Source organism: Pongo abelii, chromosome 2 (assembly GCF_028885655.2).
Source record: "Pongo abelii isolate AG06213 chromosome 2, NHGRI_mPonAbe1-v2.0_pri, whole genome shotgun sequence".
Taxonomy (NCBI): domain Eukaryota; kingdom Metazoa; phylum Chordata; class Mammalia; order Primates; family Hominidae; genus Pongo; species Pongo abelii.
In genome coordinates, this window is record NC_085928.1 from 9032919 (window position 1) to 9052593 (window position 19675).

At 44.9% G+C, this 19675-nt stretch overlaps 1 protein-coding gene across 1 annotated transcript in view; it reads right to left on the bottom strand.

The window, feature by feature from the left end:
- The window catches only part of RAB7A (RAB7A, member RAS oncogene family), an 85537-nt gene extending 73393 nt beyond the window's left edge, over nt 1-12144 (bottom strand). Inside the window, 1 exon segment of the mRNA NM_001133944.1 lies at nt 11945-12144. The gene's annotated coding sequence lies outside the window, so the exon portion shown is untranslated.
- Nucleotides 12145-19675: the final 7531 nt, after the last annotated feature.

The window sequence follows — 19675 nt, forward strand, 5'->3', positions numbered from 1 at the left end:
CCTGTCTCTATCAAAAAAACAAAATTAACTGGGCGTAGTGGCACACAACTGTGAGCCCAGCTATTCAGGAGGCTGAGGCAGGAGGATGACTTGAGCTCAAGAGGTCAAGGCTGCAGTGAGCTGTGTTCAGGCCACTATACTCCAGCCTGGGCAACAGTGAGACCTTGTCTCAAAACATCAAAATATAAAATAAAAATAAGAACAAATCCTTAAAAAAAAAAAAGGGGGGGGTTTCTAAAGACAGGGGAGAGCTGGGCGTGGTGGTTCATTCCTGTAATCCTAGCACTTTGGGAGGCCAAAATAGGAGGATCACTTGAGGCCTAGAGTTTGAGACAAGCCTGGGAAACATGGTGAAACTCCACCTCTTAAAAAAAAAAAAAAAAAAAAAAAAAAATTAGCCAGATGTGGTGGCATGTGCCTGTAGTTCCAGCTACTGGGGAGGTTGAGATGAGAGGATCACCTAAGCCTGGGGAGGGCGTGGCTGCAGTGAGCCATGATGGCGCCACTGCACTGTAGCCTGGAGAGTGAGACCCCGTCTCGGAAAAAAAAAAAAAAAAAAAAAAAAGAGAGAAAGATAGGTGGCTCACACATGTAATCCCAGCACCTTGGGAGGCTGAGACAAGCAGATTGCTGGAGCTCAGTTCGAGACCAGCCTGGGCAACATGGTGAAATCCCATCTCTATCAAAAATATAAAAAATTAGCTGGGGCATGGTGGTGCACACCTGCAGTCCCAGCTACTTGGGAGGCTGAGGTGGTAGGATCACTTGAGCCTGGGAGGCAGAGGCTGCAGTGAGCTGGGGTTGCATCGTCACTGTACTCCAGCCTGGGTGACAGAGCGAGACTCCATCTCAAAAAAAAAAAAAAAAAGGCCGGGCGCGGTGGCTCACGCCTGTAATCTCAGCACTTTGGGAGGCTGAGGGAGGCGGATCACAAGGTCAGGAGATCGAGACCATCCTGGCTAACACGGTGAAAACCCGTCTCTACTAAATATACAAAAAATTAGCCAGGTGTGTGGCGGCGGGCGCCTGTAGTCCCAGCTACTCGGGAAGCTGAGGCAGGAGAATGGCGTGAACCCGGAAGGCGGAGCTTGCAGTGAGCCGAGATGGTGCCACTGCACTCCAGCCTGGGTGACAGAGGGAGACTTCATCTCAAAAAAAAAAAAAAAAATTGTCTTAGGATCGGAAGGTGATTAGTGAGTAAAGGCAGGCAACACAGTATCTATAACCAGGCTCTTTTTAGCATTTAAATTACCAGCTGATTTGTAGAAAGAGAATCTGCAAATGAGAGTTATTTCCCCCAATAGCTATTACATATTATAAGCCAAGTATGATACTAGTGCTATTTCCCAAATATTTCCAACTCTGTGCCTTCCAAGTCCACACATGTAGGATCACACTTGATTCCTTGTGTGGTGTGACTCATTTTGGCCAATGAACCCTAAGCAGAAGTGACATGAACTAATGTGTCATTCCTGTGCTGGAATTTAACTGTATTTAACTGTATTCAAATTTTTTTTAATTTAACTTTATTTAACTGTATTTAAATTTATCTGTATGTGCTGGATTTAAACTGTATGTGCTGGAATTCAACTGCCTCCAACAGTTCTTTTTCCCTTTGCCAAGACAGCCATCAATACTCCTATCATGGCTGCTCCTTTGGTTGGAGTAAGAATGATGCAGAGCCTCTAGAAAACCCATGCTCTTTTTGACCATTTTGAGGTTATTGGTTACTACAGCATAACCTAGCGTATTCTGTCTGATAGTGCTTGAAGATTCACCACCTGAAAATTTATGTTTCAAAAGAAACAGACTAGTCTGAAATCCCTCTTTTAAAAACATTTAAATAAAACTGAATGATAAAATTTACAAAGGCTGTTCTTCCACAGAAGATGCTATTATTCTTTTGCCATTATTAAAGAATTATCTGTCAACTTGGAATACTGGATGCTAGTCCCAGTCTCACTAACACACAGTGGCTCCAAGATACTGAGCATGACCTTTTAGTCCATTTCCTCACCTGAAGAAAAAAAAAAAAAAGACAAATCAAATGCTGCTTAAATTGTTAAGTTTAAACAAGGTAACAACCTCTATGAAATGTAAAGACATTGTTTATGTACTTTGCTCTGGGTACTGCATTCCTGCTGGGAGGGAAAAAGCAAAGGCAATTTACACAAAGAGTCTCTTGGAAGGCAATTCTTGTGAAGAGGACTTCACTCCTAGATCAATAGATTCTTCAATACGATGCACCACTGTTATCAAGCTTTCTAAACCCAGGTACTAAGCCAAAAGTTTAGTCTCTAACGAGAGACCAGGATGATTCCTGCCTTTTTTTCTTTTTGGTAAGACAAACTGGAAAGCAGATAGCTAGTAAAACAGTTACATAAGAACTATTTTTGATAGCTGGAAGCTTTTGATATCAACCCTAGATTATCTCAGGCATTTAACCAGTAAAACAGACTACCCATAAATTGCTAAGAGGAGCCCACAATGGGCTGGCTAAAGAGGAAAACCAAACTAACTGCTCTCTTCCTCTATCCCACCTCCCCTAACCAGCTTCCATGTTTAACTTTTCATTAAAGCCACTTCTGAAGAAGCAGCTCTCTGAAAGTTTAAGCACAACACTTGTACTATTTCAATCCTGGCCCACTAAGCTCTTAATGCATGGTTTCTTTAGACAAATTACATCAAAGCCATTCCTCACCCATAACTGGGGTACTATATGACTTAATTGTGAGGTTCAAGGGACAGGATTATGCCGTGTCTATTACAGCATTACAGAGTGAAGTGCCACTTGGTTGAACTTAAATCCTCCAACAAGGGATTGCAGTGCCTGCCCTCCCCACCAGGATCTGGTTTCCATACATACAGTCATTCCCAAATTAGAGCTACTGCAATCCCTACATCCATTCATTGACTTATGCCATTCTTTCCAACTATAATGGTTTCCCAACTCTCACCTGCCTACCAATTTATTTAAAAATCCACTCAACATGTCCCTCACCACCCCAGGCATTGAACAACTCTAAACTAAATGATTCTCATCTGCCCTGTATTTACAATTATTCCTGAATAATTCCCCACAGGGGCCAACAGTGTTTTCTTATAGTAGAGAAGAAAAACCTGTTCTCTACAGAACACATAGTTCATCATTCAAGAAACCCACACATATTAACCACTGACCCAGAAGCATAACTTACATGCTATAAACGGTAACTTACTCTGAAAAGTTAGAACTGGAAAAAATTTAAACAAAAGCTTAGTAGTATTTCAAGATCCTTTCTAGAATAGTGATTCATCCTTGTCCTCAAGTGGCTTAGAGTTGGAAGACAGGCAAAGTCGTGTAATATTATTTCAATCAAACTAAGGTCTATAATGGATACAGAAAGCTGAAGATGATGCAGCCAAAAAGCTGGTGGTCAAAGGCCCACTAATATCTGAAGGGTCGGTCAGAATATGCAAAACAGACCTATTTCTAGCATATGTATGATAGAATGTGATATTCTAAGGGCTCAAGTGTCTGACCAAAAAAGAGAGTTGGAATGAAAGCACCATCTACTATGGTTAGATTTACACCCCACAGATTACTCTTTCACAGGCCAATTCCACCACCAGGAATATAAATACACTATAAAAGTAAGCTATGGGCAACTACGGAAGACTAACTGCTCATTCACTGGACTGAAGCGGTGTTTTCCTTTCTTTCCTTTTCTTTTTTTTTTTTTTTTTTTTTTTTGAGGCAGGGTCTCATTCTGTCGCCCAGGCTAGAGTGCAGTGGTGAGATCTCAGCTCCACCTCCCAGGTTCAAGCGATTCTCATGCAACATCCACCTCCCAGGTTCAAGCGATTGTCATGTCTCAGCCTCCCAAGTAGCTCGGATTACAAGTGCCCACCACCACGCCTGGCTAATTTTTTGTATTTTCAGTAGACACAGGGTTTTGCTATGTTGGCCAGGCTGGTCTTGAACTCCTGGCCTCAAGTGATCCGCCCACCTCAGAGTCTCAAAGTGCTGGGATTACAGGCATGAGCCACTGCGCCTGGCCGAACCTCTGCTTTTAACCCCAATGGATTTAAGTAGCATTTACAAGAGGTAGTCTCAAACTGACACGTTTTACTCCAGGATAACCTTCCCCAGTCCCTTGAGGTTCCCCTACACTGGTGAGTAAACAAGCTGTACCATGGTGCCATAAAGAAATGGGTTTCTACCAGAGGGAACTAAAATTAAAGAGAAAAAGTTACAAGTGCTAGCAAGGATGTGGAATATTTAGACTTCTTATATACTGCTGGTGGAAGAGTACACTGGTACAACTTTTGAAAACTGGCCATATCTACTAGAGCAGAATAGATACTCTTATGAAGTGAACTGTGTCCACCTAAAATTTTTAAGTTGAAATCCTAATCCCCAATACATCAGAATGTGAGATGTGACTTATTTGCAGACAGGGCCTTTAAAGAGGTAATTGAGATTAAGTGAGGTCAAAAGGGTGGGCCTCAATCCAGTACGACTGGTGTCCTAAAAGAAAAGGAGAATAGGACACAGACAATACAGAGGAAAGACCATGTGAAGATACAGAGAAGAGAAGACAGTCATTTACAAACCAAGGAGAGGCTTCAGAAGAAACTAATCCTCCCAACAGCTTGACCTCAGATTTCTAACCTTCAGAATTGAGAAAATAAATTTCTGTTTAAGCCACTCTATCTGTGATACTTGTTACGGCAGCCCTAGCAAATGAATACAGACACATACCCTAAAACTCAGTCTTTTTACTTAAATACATTATGATATATCATATAATACTACTGAGCAATGGAAACTCCAGTTACAACTGCACACAACAACACAAAGTCTCACAAACAACACTGAGTCAAAGAAACCAGATAAGGAAGAATACACAGTGTATGATTCCATTTACACAAAATCCAAATCAGGCAAAATTAGTCTACAGTTCTAGAAATCAGAAGACTCACTACCCAAGCATCAGGGCATCGATGATAATGACTTAAAGGAGACTAAGAGGGCCTCTGGGTTTATAAAAATTCTCTAAGCCGTCCACCTATTTGTGCGCTTTTCTGTATATATATATGTTTACTAAAATACAGAAAGGATAAATTACTTGGAAATACAGGCAACAATGTACTTATCCAGTGTTACCATGGCAAATAAACCTTACTCTGGAGCTGGATGCATCAGGTTCCTCCCTCGTTACCATCAAAGATTTGAAAAATACAGCTATTCCTATGATCCCCAGCTTCTCATCATTCAGTGTCTACTGGAAGTATCACAGGTCACATGACCCAAGAGTATCCGGTCTCCTCCACAGTTAAATTCTCATATCATTTTTGGGGAGGGTTCAATTTCTTTTTTCTTGAGACAGGGTCTTGCTCTGCCACCCAGGCTGGAGTGCAGTGCCATGAACACAAACCACTGCAGCCTTAAACTCCTGGAATCAAATGATCCTCCCGTCTCAGCCTCCCACGCATCTGGAACCACAGGTGTACCACCACACCCACCTAATTTTTTCTTTTCTTTGTAGAGATGGAGTCTCACTTTGTTGCCCAAGGTGGTCTTGAACTCCTGGGCTCAAGCAATCCTCCTGCCTTACCCTCCCAAAGTGCTGGGACTACTCCTCCCACAGTACTGACCACCATGCCTGGCCAAGAGTTCAATTTCATTAAAGGAAGGTATTAAAATATACATTCAAAGGAAGAAAATAACTAGTTAACACTTTGGTCTTCCTTGGGGTAGTGAATCACAAATTTTCCTTCTTTATATTTCTGAATTTTCCTAGTTTTTAACTGAATAGTTTAATAATCTGCAAAAAAGATGTATCATTTTAAATAAAAGGTAGTGGGCCACGCGTGGTGGCTCACGCCTGTAATCCCAGCACTTTGGGAGGTCAAGGTGGGCAGATCACAGGGTCAAGGGATTGAGACCATCCTGGCCAACATGGTGAAACCCCATCTATACTAAAAATACAAAAATTAGCTGGGCGTGGTGATGCACACCTGTAGTCCCAGCTACTCGGGAGGCTGAGGCAGGAGAATTGCTTGAACCCGGGAGGCAGAGGTTGCAGTGAGCCGAGATCATGCCACTGCACTCCAGCCTGGCGACAGAGTTTAACTCCGTCTCAGAGAAAAAAAAAAAAAAGGTAGTGGAAGAAAGAGACACCTTTTTTTTTTTTTTTTTTGAGATGGAATCTCCCTCTGTCCCCAGGCTGGAGTGCAGCGGCACGACCTCGGCTCACTGCAAGCTCCGCCTCCCCAGTTCAAGCAATTCTACTACCTCAGCCTCCTGAATAGCTGGGACTACAGCGCATGCCACCACGCCCAGCTATTTTTTATATTTTTAGTATAGACGGGGTTTCACCACATTGGCCAGGATGGTCTCTATCTCTTGACCCCACGATCCACCCGCCTCGGCCTCCCAAAGTGCTGGGATTACAGGCGTGAGCCATCGCCCCCGGCCGAAAGATACACTTTCACAAGGGGTGAAATGTCATGGTCTTTAGGGCACTAGCATATAATGGAAAGGCAGGATGGTACCTCAGAAAGAGCACTGAGCTGAGTTAGCAGACCTAGACTGACATTCCAGCTGAGCCACCTGAGCATACAGCCTCAGCTATCTCAGGCAGATTCACACAACAGTTGTGAGCACCAAATGAAATCATATGTAAACTACAAACACCACAGAAATATTAAAAAGCACTTAAAGGCAAATGTGTAGGAAGGTTTCTACAAAATGTTATCGCTCTTTTAACAACCATTAACATGGTGCAGGTCAGAAGATTGAAGAGTGGGTTTTAAATGACTCGAAGTTATCTCAGGGATCCCCATATCTGTAAGTGCACAGAAGAACTGTTGGTAGGCTGACTGAATACCACATATAAGGGACACTATTTTTCATAAAGTCTATGCTTTATTTAAAGTCTATGGTTATTTAAGGTTAATTCATAGCAGCTTTGTAATTATGCACTCTCAAATAACTCAAACTACAAAGCTTATTAAATGGAAACCAACTTTTTATTACACTTACATACCAATATTGGATATCAATGATGTAACTATTTACTTCACTAAGTAATTTTTAAAGGACTCCTGATCTGAGATGGTTAATGCCCAGCAGTATGAAGCAAAGCTGGAAAGGAAAGGCCGAGGGAGAAGAGAGAACTTTCTTTCCTTTATCTGGCAGTAGCCACACAAGAAGGACCAACTAAGAGACAAGCAAGGCTGGAGAATTCCTAAACTGTCCAGGCTCCCCTTAATAGGCTCCCTTGGATTTGCTTGGTCCCAACTGTAGACAGTCCCAGGAGACCAGAAGTGGACAACAGAATAAGGCAAACTTAAATTTCTCAGCAGTGATGCCATCACCAAAACAGAGACTCCAGGCCCCATGAGTTAAGTACTGCATCTTCAAGCAAATGAACAAGGCCAATACTGTAGGTCAGCATTGGAACCAACTTCCAAGCTTTCTTCCTCCCCCAAGGAGACATTTTGCAAGTAGCTATTCTTAAATATGTTTTTGTAATCACAGCCTGGGATACTAAAATTGAAACTGGTAACAGACACTGCTAAAAAACCTGTTTTGATTTCACTCGCCACATCACTTTTACCTCTGATTCACAAATCGCAGTGACCACCACCATTAAGAAATGTTTTAAAAATAAGTTTTACGCTGGGCACGGTGGCTCACGCCTGTAATTCCAGCACTTTGGGAGGCCGAGGCGGGCGGATCACAGGGTCAGGAGATCAAGACCAATCTGGCTAACACGGTGAAACCCCGTCTCTACTAAAAACACAAAAAAATTAGCCGGGTGTGGTGGCAGGTGCCTGTAGTCCCAGCTACTCGGGAGGCTGAGGCAGGAGAATGGCATGAATCTGGAAGGCGGAGCTTGCAGTGAGCTGACATGGCACCACTGCACTCCAGCCTGGGCTACAGAGTGAGATTCCGTCTAAAAAAAAAAAAAAAAAAAAAGTTTTAAAACACAAACGCAACTATTTTTCTGTCTTTACTGCCATATGGAGTGTGGGGAAAAACAGAATAGAGGGAAGATGTAAGAGCAAGTAACTGAAAAGATCGGCACATTGCAAAAATGTTTCTGCAGCAAACTGCAGACAGAGAAGCATAGAGAACTATTAGATAATATTAACAGATAAGCGTGTGGTAACACAAAGGAATGGATGCCTGAGAATACAATGGCAGCCTTCCTTTATGAGAGGTAAGAATCATCAACAGCAAGCCAATAGCCAAAAAATAAGGGGGGAGGCAGGGAGTTCATTTCTCAAGTTTCAGTCGCCTTCAGAAGACATTTAGTGCCAAGGGGAACCTCTGTTTAGACTTATTCAGGAGGACTTCTAATCCTTACCTCCTCAGGAAAAGCCTGCCTACAGCTCCAAGTCCAACATCTGGTCAAATCTATCTCAGCTGTATTTGTTGAATTAAATGAATGGGGAGTTAAATACTTTATCATAGGAAAAATTAAAATATTTGTGTCAAATGCCAGAGAGGAATGTGCGTAAGACAACTGTCATATTTGTATGGTCTGTGTTTGCTACATCTTCGTATACAAAGTCTAATGCCAAAGTAAGAGCAAAAACATTATTAGTGACGATCCTTTGAAGACGTATTTTTTTTTTTTTGAGACGGAGTCTCGCTCTGTCGCCCAGGCTGGAGTGCAGTGGTGCGATCTCTGCTCACTGCAAGCTCTGCCTCCCGGGTTCACGCCATTCTCCTGCTTCAGCCGCATGAGTAGCTGGGACTACAGGCACCCGCCACCACGCCCGGCTAATTTTTTGTATTTTTAGTAGAGACAGGGTTTCACTGTGTTAGCCAGGATGGTCTCGATCTCCTGACCTCATGATCCACCCGCCTTGGCCTCCCAACGTGCTGGGATTACAGGTGTGAGCCACCGCGCCCGGCTGAAGACATATTAAAAGCTAATCAAATAACCAAAATTTTTTGGCTTCACTTGGCAATGGGGTCAGAAAACTGATTCAAAGCCACACTTTACTATAAAGAGTTGTTCTCTGATTACAGGGTTTGTGAGCTTAGACACAGTTGGCACCAAAAAAAATATGAAAAAAAAAATTGCCCCAAGTGGTTGCTAACTACCTAGAAGGATATACTAATAAAACTATTTTTAGAGTATCTTCTACATTCCACCCTCTGTTTACTCATGCAGTTCTACCACAAATGTAAAATCCAAATCTTCCCTTAAAGAAGGGAATCTAGAAAGTTGTGGGAGATAGGGTAACACAGCTTTTCTATGTAGAATGGTACTGAAACTATGGCCAGTACAGTTTCAGTGCTACATTAAACTTTCTTGCCAGCTGAAGAAAAAAATCCAGCATGCCAAATGTACCTTTTCTCAAAGACACGGCAGTGCAAGGTAATTACAGTAGTGACATGGACTACCTCTTGAGTGAACAAAAAAATGCCACCAGAGTCGGCTGGGCGCAGTGGCTCATGCCTGTAATCCCAGCACTTTTCGGAGGCCGAGGCAGGCGCATCACCTGAGGTAGGGAGTTCGAGACCAGCCTGACCAACATGGAGAAACCCTGTCTCTACTAAAAATACAAAATTAGCTGGGCATGGTGGCGCATGCCTGTAATCCCGGCCACTCGGGAGGCTGAGGAAGGAGAATGGCTTGAACCCGGGAGGCAGAGGTTGCAGTGAGCCGACATCGCGCTATTGCACTCCAACCTGGGCAACAAGAGGGAAACTCCGCCTCAAAAAATAAATTAAATAAAATAAATGCCACTAGAGCAAAAGGAGAAACAAGTTGAGTGTTGAAGGTTACTCTTTAAAAGATGTGATTAATTAGAAACTGTAATATTATCTTCTACACTCTCTGAAGAGCAAACCATACAAATGCTGTTGTTAAAATTAACAAAGCCTTAAAGTTAGCCAGAACACCATCCTTTGGGTTACTACTGATTCACCAGCAGGGATGAGAAATAACTCTTTCCAAAAAGCCTCAAGTTCTACCGCCAAATTATTCCACAACAGAATTTCTGGCCAAGATCATTCACCTTTTAAAAATGTCAATGTCCCACAATGCCTGATACATCGCTGATACTCAATGGATACTCAAAATACTTCACGAATGAATAAAAAGGTGCCTATCATTACTCTAAACTCAAACATTATATAAAGCTACAGTACTTATTACTCACTTAAATATTTTTAAGGCTAGGTAGCAAAGTACTACCTAGTACTTTGAGTAGTGAAGTACTCAAAATACTTCACGAATGAATAAAAAGGTGCCTATCATTACTCTAAACTCAAACATTATATAAAACTACAGTACTTATTACTCACTTAAATATTTTACGCTAGGTAGCAAAGTTTAAAAAAAAAAAAGACAAATTTTAATACAACAGGATTGTGAACGCTAAGCTTTAACTTAGCCAGTCCCTTCTTCAGAAGTACTCCTAACTCACCTTCCAGCTCTTAAACTCAAATGTGAACAAACCTTCCCAAGTTTGAAGAGAGAAACACACTAAGAGGAGACTTTATTAATCCATGGATGAGAAATCATGTGCTTCATCAGCTGCTTAAGTCACAAGAAAGAGACAAGAGCCTGTTCTTTAGGAAACCAAAGATGCAGTATTTTGAATAGGGAAGAACCAACTGGCTGGACAGCCATCAACTAAGGTTGTAAGAAAGGTTCACTAAGCAGGTTTGCCAGGCCTACCTGCAAAATTTTTCAAACCTCAGTTAAGCACCCTGCCAGTATTCAAGAGCTCCTAATTCGGTGACACTACACTACAATGTGTGATAAGTCGCAAACGGCATTTCTTATGGCTTTAAGGGAGAACTGATGCTACCAGAAAGACTTTCAAATGACATCAATAGAAAGGAGGTGGTGGGAGGCAGTGAGGTACAGATACCAGGTGGCAAAAGATAAACCACAAGCTTCAGGGGTACGTGAAAGCAGTATAACCTAGAAATTGAATACAGTGCTCTGGAGTCTGACAGCCTGGGCTTGCACCTCTGCTTCGTAACTTATTAGCTGTGTGACCTTGGCCAAATGGCTTAGCCTCTCTGTTCAACTTCCCACTGTGTTAAGTGGGCACAACAGTGGCACGTCAGAGGGTTGTTCAAAGAGCTAAACATAACGATCTGTTAAAAGGTCTTGCCACGCTGCCTAGCATACAATAAACGCTCAAATATTTGCTGTCAGTATTCTCAATATTCCCCTTATGACCCATTAGGTATCAAGCCTAAAATGAATGCAGAAAGAGGCCCCCAACACGGTCGGAATGGAAACACAACTCTACATCCAACTACCATCTTTCCTCAATTAAGTTGAAAAACTTCTCTCAGAATTTACCGTAACATGCCTAGGACAAAAAGCTCCCTGTCTCCCAGCGCCAGAGGCGCCTCAATGTACACAAGTGTCGAGGCGAGCCCCGCGCACGTGACCTGACTCACTGCCTTGACTCAGTTGCCGTCAGGGAACCTCTCCCACTAACAGGGTCAGGCTGTTCAGCTGAAGAACCGGATGGGAACGCGGCTCGGCCCCCAGCGCCTGTGACCCATGCCCGCCGGGTGGGCACCGCAGCGGGCGGCGTGGGCTGACACCCTCCTGCTCGCCGCGCTAAGCAACTCCACCGGCCAGCGCGTCCTGCCGCGGCGCAGGGCCGCCCAAGTCAAGGAACCCTCTCGGGTCTCTGAGATCGACGCCAACAGTAAACAGAGCGTCCGAGACGGGTGGCCGGGGCCGGCAACCCGGCCAGAGGTCACGCCCGACGACCTCCGACCTCTCCAAGCCGGGTGGGGTCCTGGCCTGCTCCGGGGGCCTGAGCGATGCCGAGTATCCCCGCGAGGCCAGGGCTGGGCCTGGACCCTGCCCAGGAGGACAGCGAGGACGCGAAGCCCTGGCGACCGAGGGGCTGAGGAGGGGGATGGGGCCAGGCCGCCGGCCGGGCTGGGCCCGCTGCTTACCGCGGCCGCTGCGCTGGGGGCTCCGGGCCGGGCGCGTCGCGAGGGCTCCCGCCGAGGAGGAGACTAAACGGAAGACAGAAGCGAAGAGGTCCAAGTTCTGGTTCCAGGGAACTCTCCTGAGCTCTTCAAGACGCCAACTCCGCCGCTGCCACCGCCTCAGGCTTTATGGCCAAGACTCCAGGCCCGCTCCCACTTCCGCCACCGCCGCCGCCCCGAGCGGAAGTACCTGTCACGAGACGCTCGACGCCAGGGTGCGGGGGAGGAGCCCCGCCTCAACCTTGCGTCACGTTCCGGCTGCCTCGGGACTGAGCCTGGATCACGTGCTACAAACATGTCTGCCCCCAAATGGTTGACCCCATCTTTGAGGCTCATACAAGGAGCAGGACGGCGCCATGTTGGACCCACAGACAGATTCCCTCAGCCATCCCTCCTTACTCCAGAATAAATAATGCCACCGAAGAGGGGACAAGGGGTAAGCTGGCCATTCCACTTGTGTCCTTCGAAAGGCATCATTTATCCTTACTTTAACTACTTAACCAAAAATTATTATCACCATTTTACAAATAAGGAACTGAGACTCAGTATATCATGTCACTTGGTCTAGCTCAACACAGAAACTGGTGGAGAGGGGTTTGGCATCTGTCTGATGCCAATGTGTGTTATCGTTCTAGTAGACTGCAAATGACTACAGCAATTGTGTGGCTCGGTGATGGAGACAGGAGAAATAGACACTTTGTCTGGCAGAGAAGACAGCCCAAGAAAATGGAAAATGAGCTAAAGCCTCTCTGAACTTAATATTAGAGAAGATGTGATAAAGATGGACTGGTAGAACTCTTCTTGCAAGCACAGAGCAGCCTCCCAAGCACCAGCCCCATCTGAACACAACAGGATCCACTCAGAACTTTTGTCTCCATCTTCAACAATGCCCTCTCATAGTCTTTTCTTATTTTGGTTCATGCAAGCTCCATTCTTTCAATTGTTCCATCCAAAAACCTTGCAATTGTTACAGTAAGTAAGTAGTCAGACCTGAGCAGGGCAGGAGAGGGGCCACTCCCCCACGAGCAATGTGAGGCAACCATGACGTGGTGGTCAGGTTAAGCTGTCTCTCTAAAATAATAATTGGTTGCAGCCAGACCAGAGAAAGGCAGTCTCCCAATAGATAAAAACACCTAAAACTGGTGATCAGCAGCTTCCCGATAAGATCTCAGGAGTTGAGGGGTCTGGGGGAAGAAAAAAAAAAATCTCAAAAGCTAGGCAAACAGTCTTAACCCTGAGATGGTACAATGTCTGGGGTTTCCCCTACTTTTTCAACCAAAATCGGCTCTTTCCCCAAAACCCTCACCACCTATTCTCCTGTTTCCTCTATGTGTACTCTGAAATGGCCTTGCACACTGCAGAACCATCCGCCTCTGGGGTAAGTCTACTCTTTCTCTGCTTTCACTTTGCATGTGCCCAGGAGTTCAAGACCAGCTTGGGCAACATAAAAAGACTGTCTCTTCCAGAAGATAAACAAAAAAGAAAAGAGAAGGCACACATCTACATCAGACCTCTGCAGTTGTGCTTCTCTCTACCTGGAAAGCTCTTCCTCCAGGTATCTGCTTGGCCACTCCCTCACTTTCCTCTGGTCTTGACTTTAAAGTAACCTTTTCAGTGAAATAGCCTTCCCTATTTAAAACTGAAGTCCCTCTCTCTGTCACCACAATACAAACACAAAAATTGACATCTCCCTACTGCTTTTCTCCTGTTTTTTCTTTTTTTTTTTTTTTTTTTTTTTTTGAGACAAGGTCTTGCTCTGTTGCCCATGCTGGAGTGCAGTGGCATAATCAGGGCTTACTGCAGCCTTGAAGTTCTGGGCTCAAGTGATCCTCCTGTCTCAGCCTCCTGAGTAGCTGAGACCACAGGCATGCACCACTATGGCTGGCTAATTTTTTTTTTTTTTTTTTTTTTTTTGTTAAGAGAAGTTTTCACTATGTTACCCAGGTGGTCTTGAACTCCTGGTGTCAAGTAGTCCTCCCGACTCAGCCTCCCAAAGTTTTTCCTCTTATACTACTCACTTATTTGCATATTGTCTGTCTTCCCCACTAGAATGGCAGCTCCACAAGGCAGATATCTTTGTCTGTCTCATTCACTGCGATATCCCTGATTCTTGAAACAGTGCTGGGGTACAGTAGGTGCTCAATGTGTACAATTTACAGAGTATTCAGGGGAATGAAAACTGAAAATAGTTTCAAAGGCCAAGAGTTATGATATTCCACCCCGTTCGGCAGCCAATCAAAATGCTACGTTTGAAGATAAAGTAGCAACTGGGAATGCAGTAGTCCTCATCCCCACGTTTGGCAGGGCTGACTGCAGGATTTGAGCATCTCAGACCTAGAACCAATCCACCACAAATAGCAAGGGACAATTATACCAGAAAAGGCAAAGCACAAAAATAAAATGGGACATGTGGGCCCCAGCCTTCTAAGAAGCCTTCTGAGAAGGCTATTCAGATGCAAACATGGACTATTTCCTATGGGAAAGAAAGGACAACTTAGAAGAAACCCATGAGCCAAGAGGATAGAGCCAGGAGCTGCAGATAATCATTCCCAAGGAGCAGGAGGGGACTTGAATCAAGGAACTGGCATCACGTGCCTTGCTGGATTTCAGAATTACTATGACCCAGTGGCAGCTGTCGCTCCTGTTTTTTCCCCTTTTGAACAAAAGTGTCTACTATGCTTATCTTCTGCTTGCCAACTCTGTATGCTGGGTACGTGGACAGCAGATAACGTCTCTAGCTCACAGGCCTTCAGAGGAACAGTGCTCAGAGCTGTTCTTAAGGAATTATATCTGAGGAACCTCATCTACATCTGGACCTGATTTACATGGCAAGATCCATTATGAGCCAGTGATGTATTGGGATTGAGACTTTTAGGGTTCTTGGGGAAGTTAAGTAGAGCAGGGCCTCCAGTAACATCATTTCAGTTATAACATTGATGAGAAAAAATTGATTCCTGGCTGGGGCCCCTGTCTGTGTAGTTTGCATTCTTTCCCCATGTCTGAGTTTTCCTTGGTTCCTCTGGTTTCCTCCCACATCCCAAAGATGTGCCCTTTGGGTGAATTGGCTTGTCTGAATTGTCCCAGTCTGTGTGTGTGTGTGTGTGTGTGTGTGTGCACTTGCGCACACGTGTGCACAATGGGATGGCATCCTGTGCAGGGTTGGTTCCTGTCCTGAGCTGCCAGGATAGACTCTGGCCACTTGTGACCCTGAGATGGAATAACTGGATAAATAATTATCTTGCTCGTTTTCATTAATCTGTCTTAAATATATATATAGTTCACATTTAATATTAGAAGTGTTTTTGGTCTTTACCAGCCTGACCAACATGTTGAAACCCTGTCTCTACTAAAAATACAAAAATTAGCCAGGCACTGTGGCACGTGCCTGAAATCCCAGCCCAAATCCAAGGGACATCTTGGCTTTAGCACAACCTACTCTCTTGGGAACTAATCCATTCCTGTGAGAACTCATCCAGCCTCACCAGAGCCAGAACTCACTCACTCACTCACTACCTAGAATGGCACCAAACTATTCACGAGGGAACCCCCCACAACTCAAATACCCCCAACTAGGCCCCACCTCCCAAATCTCCATACTGGGGAATCACATTTCTTTTTTTTTTTTTTTTTGAGACAGAGTTTTGCTGGAGTGCAGAGGCTGGAGTGCAGAGGCACTATCAGCTCATTGCAGCCTCCACCCACTGGGTTCAAGCAATTCTTGTGCCTCAGCCACCCGAGCAGCTGGAAGTACAGGCGTGCACCACCATGCCCAAATAATTTTTGTATTTTTAGTAGAGATGCGGTTTCACCAAGTTGGCCAGGCCCATATCGAACTTCTGGCCTCAAGGGATCTGCCCCCCTCAACCTCCCAAAGTGCCGGGATTACAGGCGTGAGAGCCACCACTCTCAGCCTGCCTGGATCACATTTCTTTTTTTTTTTTTTTTGAGGCAGAGTCTCTGTTGCCCAGGCTGGAGTGCAGTGGCGCAATCTTGGCTCACTGCAACCTCCATCTATGAGGTTCAAGTGATTATTGTGCCTCAGCCTCCCGAGTGACTGGGATTACAGGCACCTGCCACCATGCCCAGCTAATTTTTGAATTTTTAGTAGAGACGGGGTTTCACCGTGTTGGGCAGGCTGGGCTCAAACTCCTGAGTTCAAGTAATCTGTCCAGCTCAGCCTCCTAAAGTGCTGGGATTACAGGTGTGAGCCATTGCACCTGGCCTGGGGTCACATTTGAACATAAGATTTTGGGGGCACGAACACATCATATCCAAAGCACAGCAGGTAGGTTGGAGGAGATTAGGGGTGAGACGTTCAGTTCTGGAAATGCTGAGACAGAGGACTTCCGTGAAACATCCAAGTGGAGATGGGGAGGAGGCAGTTAGACATTTTGGGCTGAGGCAGAGATGGGAGTTGGGTTTCTGGGTCCTTCAGGGTAGCCTCGGCTGAAAATAGAAATTTAAGAGTAGATGGAAATGAAAGTAACGGGTGTTAACAGGATTGCCCATGGAGAAAGTGGACAAGTACATCCTTCTTTCAACAAACGATCTACTGAGAATCTCCTATATGCTAGGCTTTGTTAGGTTCTAAGGACACAAGGAAAACAAGGTCCTTGATGTCAAGAGCCTTACTACTTGGTGTGGTACACAATGTACAAACATGTACACACACACACACACACACACACACACACACACACACACACACATCCCTGCACAATTTTCATTCAAATTTCTATCAATAGGGAACTGGTAAAAAAGGTATGGTACATCTCAACAATGAAATACTATGCAACTCTAAAAAAGCAATGAGAGAATTCTCTATATATTGGTATGGAAGGATCTCCAAGAGATATTGTTACGTGATAAAACCAGATGCAGAAGAGTATCGGGGAACCTGCCCCCGATAGTCATGTAGGTTCTTTTCTATTTTCCCTAAGTGTCAGCCGGGTTGAGAAATAAAGGGACAGAGTACAAAAGAGAGAAATTTTAAAGCTGGGCATCCGAGAAAGACATCACATGTTGGTAGGTTGGTAGGTTCTGTGATGCCCCACAAGCCGCAAAACCAGCAAGTTTTTATCAGGGACTTTCAAAAGGGGAGGGAGTGTACAAATAGGGTGTGGGTCACAGATATCACGTACTCCACAAGGTAATAAGTATCACAAGGCAAATGGAGGCAGGGGGAGATCACAGGACCACAGGACGGGGGCAAAATTTAAATTGCTAATGAAGTTTCAGGCACCATTGTCATTGATAACATCTTATCAGGAGACAGGGTTTGAGAGCAATTGGTCTGACCAAAATTTATCAGGCAGGAATTTCCTCGTCCTAATAAGCCTGGGAGCGCTATAGGAGACTGGGGTTTATTTCATCCCTACAGTTTCGACCATAGAAGACGGCCACACCCGAGGGGGCCATTTTAGAGACCCACCCTCAGGGGCGCATTCTCTTTCTCAGGGATGTTCCTTGCTGAGAAAAAGAATTCAGCGATATTTCTCCCATTTGCTTTTGAAAGAAGAGAAATATGGCTCTGTTCCGCCTGGCTCACCAGCAGTCAGAGTTTAAGGTTATCTCTCTTATTCCCTGAACATTGCTTTTATCCTGTTCTTTTTTCAAGGAGCCCAGATTTCATATTGTTCAAACACACATGCTCTATAATTTGTGCAGTTAATGCAATTATCACAGGGTCCTGAGGCAACATGCATCCTCCTTGGCTTACGAGATGACAGGATTAAGAGATTAAAGTAAAGACAGGCATAGGAAATCACAAGGGTATTGATTGGGGAAGTGATAAGTGTCCATGAAATCTTCACAATTTATGTTTAGAGATTGCAGTAAAGACAGGCATAAGAAATTATAAAAGTATTAATTTAGGGAACTAATAAATGTCCATGAAATCTTCACAATCCACGTTCTTCTGCCATGACTTCAGCCAGTCCCTTCGGCGTCTCTGACTTCCCGCAACAGAAGAGTATATATCATATGCTTTAAAAGGTAAAGAATAAGAACATCCTTCAGCAACTAATAAAAGTGGTTACCTGGTATACCAATTAAAATCACAGAAGTAGAAGCACTGTGAGTGATTAGAATGAGGAATTAACGGAAGGGGTTAGACCTTATCGATTTGTGGGAGTTGGTAGAAAGTCTACACAGGCTGTTCCTTCTGTGTCTGGTGTTGAGCCCAACATCAGTCACTACAGGTCAGTTAGACCAGCATTCAGGAATAAAAGCTGGATGTGGATAAGAATAATGACACATTGGGGCCAAGGAGGATAAAAAGAGCCACCCATGAGGACCAAGTGGGAGACATATCTGTCTCTCGTCACCTCTAAGTTCAGTGCCATGAATGGGTGAGCAGCAGCAGAACCCAACACCTTTCATCCAGAGCTACACACATACTTGGGCCAGGATTCAGAGAAGCCAAAGGAGGAGATCTGGTGGGGGCTGTAGGAGATGCACTTCTGGGTTGGCACCCTTTGCCAACAAGTCTAGTGACACAATGAATGAGCTGCCCCATTGCCTGGCATGCTGCATGACCTTCAGAGTACAAAAATATTGGCCGGGCACAGTGGCTCACGCCTGTAATCCTAGCATTTTGGGAGGCCGAGGCAGGCAGATCACAAGGTCAGGAGATTGAGACCATCTTGGCTAACATGGTGAAACCCCGTCTCTACTAAAAATACAAAAAATTAGCCAGGTGTGGTGGCATGCACCTGTAGTCCCAGCTACTTGGGAGGCTGAGGCAGGGGAATCACTTGAACCCAGGAGGCAGAGGTTGCAGTGAGCCAAGATCACGCCACTGCACTCTAGCCTGGGCGACAGAGAAAGACTCCGTCTCAAAAAAAAAAAACAAAAAAAAACAATAACAACAACAAATCGGCCTGGCACGGTGGCTCACGCCTGTAGTACCAGCACTTTGGGAGGCTAAGGCAGGTGGATCACCTGAGGTCAGGAGTTCAAGACCAGCCTGGCCAACATGGCGAAACCCCGTCTCTATTAAAAAATACCAAAAATTGCCAGGCGCGGTAGGCTCACCCTGTAATCCCAACACTTTGGGAGGCTGAGGCGGGCGGATCATGAAGTCAGGAGATAGAGACCATCCTGGCTAACACGGTGAAACCCTGTCTCTACTAAAAATACAAAAAATTAGCCGGGCGTGGTGGCAGGCGCCTGTAATCCCAGCTACTCTGGAGGCTGAGGCAGGAGAATGGGGTGAACCTGGGAGGCAGAGCTTGCAGTGAGCCGAGATCGCGCCACTGCACTCCAGCCTGGATGACAGAGCAAGACTCTGTCTCAAAAAAAATAAATAAATAAAAATAAAAATACAAAAAATTAGCCAGGTGTGGTGGCAGGCATCTGTAATCCCAGCTACTTGGGAGGCTGAGACAGGAGAATTGCCTGAACCCAGGAGGTGGAGGTTGCAGTGAGCTGAGATTGTGCCATTGCACTCCAGCCTGGGCCACAGAGTAAGACTCTGTCTCAAGATTTAAAAAAAAAATAAAAAAATAAAAAATTATTGCTGGACGGGCGCGGTGGCTCACACCTGTAATCCCAGCACTTTGGGAGGCCAAGGCAGGCAGATCACTCGTGATCAGGAGTTCGAGACCAGCCTGGCCAACATGACGAAACCCCATCTCTACTAAAAACACAAAAATTAGCCAGAGATGGTGGTAGGCTCCTGTAATCCCAGCTACT